Source organism: Ascaphus truei, chromosome 4 (assembly GCF_040206685.1).
Source record: "Ascaphus truei isolate aAscTru1 chromosome 4, aAscTru1.hap1, whole genome shotgun sequence".
NCBI classification, from domain to species: domain Eukaryota; kingdom Metazoa; phylum Chordata; class Amphibia; order Anura; family Ascaphidae; genus Ascaphus; species Ascaphus truei.
Window position 1 is genome coordinate 330,521,541 of NC_134486.1, and position 6,639 is coordinate 330,528,179.

Genomic DNA, 6,639 nt, shown 5'->3' on the forward strand with positions numbered 1-6,639 from the left:
AGGGAAATAAACAAGCAAGCCGGGACACCTCCCGGCTTGCGGCAGTAGCCAGCTAAGAATAAAGTGTGCCGCCAGTGTATGGGTTGCACACCTTTCTCTTCTCTGCTGTGTGGACAAAGGCATGTGGCACCGGTATGTTATTCTTGCACAGGTTATATAATCCTTCTTCGAATGTAAATTAGTTGTGTGTATGTGAATACAACAGGTGTAACAAATGAGTAATTTCGTAACATTGTGTTGTTGATACATACATCTAGTTTCTGTATCATGTACATGCGTTTAGCTACTATTGAGCTTTCATGTGCATTGTATTTGAAAATGATTAGTGACATGACATCACATTTAATGTATGTTCCCTTACAATTTCCATTAATCTAATATAGGGGTGGGTGGAGAGAAGGGGATAAATGCTGCTAGTTTTTTCCATAGGGGTGGTGATTAATGACGGATGCACATGAGTGATCATAACACTCCATGCATAAATGCCTGTAATCACACCAATTCTTTGTACATCTTATATGTTGCAATGTATGTGATTAGTAATGGTATCAATTATTTGTAAAGATTAGTTTTACATTGTCACATGTGTATGTATAAGTCACACATGTGTGTTGATGTGACCTACATGTAACAAGTGTCAAACTGTTAACACAAAGCAAAATAGTTCACTAATTTATTAGTTATTTTGCATAATTCATTTCACACAATGACAATGTTGTTAATATAGTTGGAATGTCATTCACGTCATTTCATCATTATTATGATGATCATTTACAAGTATTCTCAACATATGAACGTCAATCACGTGCACATTTGCATACGCACACTTTTCAAGACAACTGTTTGTGTCTGTATCAATTTGTGTATGATGCATGTATAACACCGTCAAATGATACCATCAGGTTTATTATGGTAGCTTATATCATCATATTCACATTACTATGTATGTGTTGAAGGTTTAATAAACACAGTAAAATATAGTTAGTTTGGTAAATTAAATATACACAGGAACTTACATGTTTACATGATCTGTACCTAATATTCATAACATCATGCATTATAGTTGAGCACTACATCTTGGCATTAAAATTATTTGCCACACTCAAAAACAATTTTAACAACATCCCCATGTAACATGAGAATTTTTACATGAAATGGCTACTTGGTTTTAAGTCTCCTTTACATAATTTCTACAGTCATACGTTCCATTATACAATATACTACACTAATGTGTTTGCAGAGTGGCAATGGTTGTTATATATTACACAGAGCATGGCATATAATGTTAGTACAAAATAAAGAACACACATTAAATTTACAAACTGCACTGTTTAGCAACATCATTATGTTAATTAAGTGGTTATGAAATATAGGCATAACCGGATCACATTTTGTATTGTTTGTTAATATGCGCTGCATGCATTATAAAAATTGTTGCATATGTAGTATATTAGTCGGTCGCTCCTCCTCACAATCATCTCATATAACGTTGGACTCTTCTGAAATCATACATTGATCCCATTGATTCTTCCCTGACATCTCTGAAATACAGCAAACAGATGATGGTCACAGATTGTATATATATGTGTAGCCGTGACAACGCGTTACACATCTCTATATGATTATGTATATCCACGCGTTATTCACTTATATGTTAGAAGTGCAAGGTTACAAGTACACATCATTATGTATCCTTTTGTTAATTGCGTAGCAGGCATAACTATGGATATGATGTTTCCATTGGCAGTATACATAATAATGTGCACGCACATCTTAATTTGCGCACGCACTTCCCGATTGGGTCGACTAAGTGTTAGCACATGCGCTAAACAATGTGTACGTTGTGCGTTCAATACATGTTGTTACTAGCATTAAGCATATTATATTTCTTTCAAATCCAATGAACGCGAAAATACATTCATTCTAAACACGTACTTCTATAATCTTTTTAAACGGACGTGTGTGGACGGAAACAACGGGCGATCACCCAATGAGCGAATACAATTCGTGTGATGTCATGTTAAGGCAGCGTGAAGTGCACGCAAACACTCCTCCCACTGAATTAACATTGGGCTACCGCACTGTGAACGCCCACAAACACAGACGCGCGCGCATGACACAGTGCAGTGACCGTAACAATAACAAACGGACACAGCCAATAGGCTTTGACGCGTGCACGTCGGTTGGGGGCGGGGCTTACACCCGTAATCCTTTTTAAGGACGCCTTGGCACATGACAAGTGTCCCACGTCATATGTGGCCGACCCTCTTTTGTTAGATGTTGCATGAAAAAAAAAATAGGTGTGTGTTAAAGTTATGATAACATGTTGCAATGATATTTTTTAAGAGATAGGAAACTAGGTATATTTATTCCGTTACCAATGTGTACTATTGTTTCTGGTTGTAGTATATTGTAATAGGAAACAATGTGTTTGGGAACGCTACATGTTATGCTGTCTGCAATGTTACGCTGTATCCATGCATTTAGCGTAAACATGGTGAATATAATTTTTTTTTAACTTTTAACGGTGAGTCAACGCATAACAATTATTATATTTACCATTCTTGTAGAAGTAACACTTCGTTAGGCTGCAACTGGTTGCTCCAGAAAGACAATGCATTTTTATCCATGGTTGACGCAACCGTTAAATCCTGTAGGACACACATCTCCATGAGGCGCTCATAGGAATCGCCACTGCCTTCTTCAAACAATACGTCAGGAGGTACGTACAGTTCTTGGTTTTGCCATTCTAATGTGTTTTCACCAAAAAGGTTTGGAAAAACATCATTGTAGTTATGTTCAACTTGCATCTGTGCTTCAGGAATGGAGGGTGCAGATATTGCAGAAGGTATCGATTCAGATGGAACAGTAGTAGCGGATCCATTGCTATTGGTATTAGGAATAAATATGCTACTTATCAGAAGATATGTGCCATGTTCTATGCAAGTTTAAATTGTGGTGCAATCTGCCAAAATCCATACCTTTCATGTAGGTTATCCTGGACACGTTCAAAACATTCATTTGTTGATAAAGTGAATCGTACAGATGATTTAAAATTTCCAGTGCGGCACGGGTCTTGGTAATATGGATATTTACTTCTGATCAAGTCATAGATCTGCCCCACGTTGGCTTTGTGTTGTTCAGTTGATATGATGGCCTCTGCAATCATTATTTTATAAGATTTATGCAGATGGGTGTTCAATGTTGTATTCTGTGCCATTGCTGCGTCTCTGTGTGTGAATCTTGAGTTGTAGGGTTTTTCTTCTGAATGTGAAACTATTTAAATGTTATCTTTTGTGGGGTTTTTTGTCAAGGTCAGACTTCAAGTTCCATGTTTCACTCCTTTTTTAAACCACCAATTTGAATGTGTAGAAATAATTGGCACACATTTTTTGGTTAAGATTGCCTTTTCACTGTGAAAGTTACATTTTTTTTTAACGTAATCTACATTCTCAAAACAAGTTTAGGATTTTAATTAAAAAACAATGTGGGTGAGAAATGCTACAGTGTTGGCATTATGAAAAAACTGCCTACAGTGACATATAATGAGATAAACACACACACCTGCTAATGTTTTTCTCTGTCTTTTTTTCAACATTTCACTGTGTGTATCTTTATGTCTGGTTAACTCCCTGTCTGTCTCACACAGTTTGACTATGTGTGTATATCTAGATATCTATATATATATCTATATCTATATCTATATCTATATCTATATCTACACTGGCGACACACTTTATTCGAGCTCGGCTAGTCCCACGAATTCGGGTATACCCGGGTGTATTGAGATTTGTGACTGTTTTCTGCCCGAGTATATTGGGTTATTTTCTAGGCAGGGATTGAAGCATTTTATTCCCGCTGGCTGCAATACTGCACAGTATATATATATATACTGCATTACAATTCATGAATTTATGCCATCTGGTAGACACGCGAAGCATTGCAGCCTATTAAATCCTAATCATTATCATTTAACAGATCAGCCGCCCATCAGCCAGGCATGAACCCAGGCTGAGAAGGCAAACGCAACGGGGCTTGTCAGAGGTGAGGAGCGGCGCATTCCAGGTATCTGCCAGGTACATACTGGGTATTTGCTCGAATAAAGTGTGTCGGTGCAGTATATATAGATATAGATATAGATATAGATAGATATCTAGATATACACACATAGTCAAACTGTGTGAGACAGACAGGGAGTTATAGATAGATAGATAGATAGATAGATAGATAGATAGATAGATAGATAGATATCATAAACACATATACATATGTATATTTTACAATATATATATGTCTCAAAAACCAACAATGAAATATATATATATATGTGTGTGTGTGTGTGTGTGTGTGTGTGTGTGTGTGTGTGTGTGTGTGTGTGTGTGTGTGTGTGTGTGTGTGTGTGTGTGTGTGTGTGTGTGTGTGTGTGTGTGTGTGTGTGTGTGTGTGTTAAGGTATTTAAGGCCTTATATGTAAACAGGGATTGTTATATTGGTCAGACTTATTTAAAGGTTTAAACATTACAGGGTAAGTATGTTTGAGGGCCTATTAGAGTCAGCTGTGTCCAATTTGGAGTTAACATCAAACAAGGCCTTTTGTGAGTTTACAAGGCCTGTAGTGTTACAACCTATCATATATCTATTTAACCCAGTTCTACACTGAACATATTGATGGCAGTAAGTAGGCCTTGTATTAAACCTATTTAAATGCTGATCAAGGTGAGTTAATTAAGTGCTTCATAATAATATGCCCATATTGTTAAAGGGTCAGATCATGTATATTTCACTAACATAAGGCCTGTTTTATTTCAATACTGTGTTTTCACAAGGAAGCATCATATATATGTTTTGATAAAAAACCTCTAGACAAATTTATGTTTAAAACATTAATATATATATATATATATATATATATATATATATATATATATATATATATATATATATATATTTTAGTTATACACTGTGTGTGTACATATATCCATAGATACTACATATATATTACTACACATTCACAGATATGTTATTGAAACCAGTACTCATACATGATGAAAGGCCAACATTAAGAAGCTTCAAGGAAGGTGAAGGTAAGTAATATTTGACTGTTCATCCTGCACAAAACTGAAATGTAGAATGTTAGCAGTTAAATATATATTTATTTTAACTTGCATGTGAATACTATTAACATGCAATGATTACCTAAATTACCTACCAAACACACCCAAATACAATCTTTTGCAGCTAAGTGAATGTCAGCTTCTCAAAACATTGCAAGTGTGTAATGTTGGACCATTACTGAACAGATGATTAATACATAAATATTAATTACATTATGCATTCATTCGGACTGTGAACATTTCCAAACCTTCACGTGTACCAGGACATACTTGAATGTTTGGAAACAACAGGTCTTGATCATACATACAATATTCATTAGATAATCTCAAGTCAACAAAACAAGGCCAAATACAGATTTAATTAATTATAACATTTATTCTTTTTTTTTCCTTTTGAGACCGAGTCACAGGCCTGCTTGTTGTCTGATGGGTTTTTTTTCCCCGTTTGGCTACAACTTTAAGCAAAACAGAGCCAGTTTGACTGGCCTGTGGCACTTCACGGGCAGGACTTGTGGCCTGTGACACTTCACGGGCAGGACTTGTGGCCTGTGACACTTCACAGACAGGGCTTGTGGCCTGTGACACTTCACGGGCAGGGCTTGTGGCCTGTGACACTTCACGGGCAGGGCTTGTGGCCTGTGACACTTCACGGGCAGGACTTGTGGCCTGTGACACTTCACGGGCAGGACTTGTGGCCTGTGACACTTGTGAACAAGTTGGTACACAGTGCACAACTGATGCTTGCTCCGTTTCATGTTTGTGTTTTTTAGTTTGTTTCCAAAAACTGGTCAGTAGTAACTGCTTGTGCATTTTTCTTTTTGGTGCCTCCTTTGTAGGTGTCAGCTCCAGACTTTCTACAGATGGCAGCGGTTGGATGTTGAGAGGAACATGCACAGAACTTTCAGCTACTGTACCGGTAACATCCCGACCTGGGGAATGAAGATCAGATGCATGGGGTGAAAAAGTAGCAGCATCTAAAGATCCTTCCTCTGATGGGTTCAAGTTGAAATGATGTGCTGTTGTAGTCATTCTCAAGTGATTAGCTTGGGTTAGCTGAACAACTACTGCTTCTAATTTCGTGTTTAATTTTTGTATCTGTTTAGGAACTTCAATGAAGACTCTGTGGAGATGTGACAATTGTGATATCGTTTCTTCCTGCAGTGATATCATCCTTTCGTGCACTGACATCAGATCTGAATGGCGACGATTTTCTGCTTCAACAATTTTTTCTTCAGAAGCTGCTATTGCTGCGTATGTGTTACTTTCTGGAGGAATGGCCTGTGTTACTCTTTGAATAGGAACCTCTTCATGGTCACTTGATTGCATTTCTGTGTCTTTGGCATCATCATGTTCTAAAAATAAATGAACACATGATGAAATGGCATGCTAATGTCTGCTGTTTTACTATGTAATTATACACTGTGATAACAAGTAACACCTAACATGTTTCCATACGTTTTATGACGTCACATTAAAATGTACATTGACTTAAGAATTATGTTTCGACTCAGTGTGAAATAAGAATG

The 6,639-nt window shown here is 37.0% G+C and overlaps 1 long non-coding RNA gene across 1 annotated transcript; it reads left to right on the forward strand.

Moving 5' to 3' along the window:
• Positions 1–5,018: 5,018 nt before the first annotated feature.
• On the forward strand, positions 5,019–6,361 carry LOC142492134 (uncharacterized). Its single transcript, XR_012800768.1, has 3 exons — positions 5,019–5,083; positions 5,950–6,029; positions 6,217–6,361. It is a non-coding gene; the product is annotated as an uncharacterized LOC142492134 (long non-coding RNA).
• Positions 6,362–6,639: the final 278 nt, after the last annotated feature.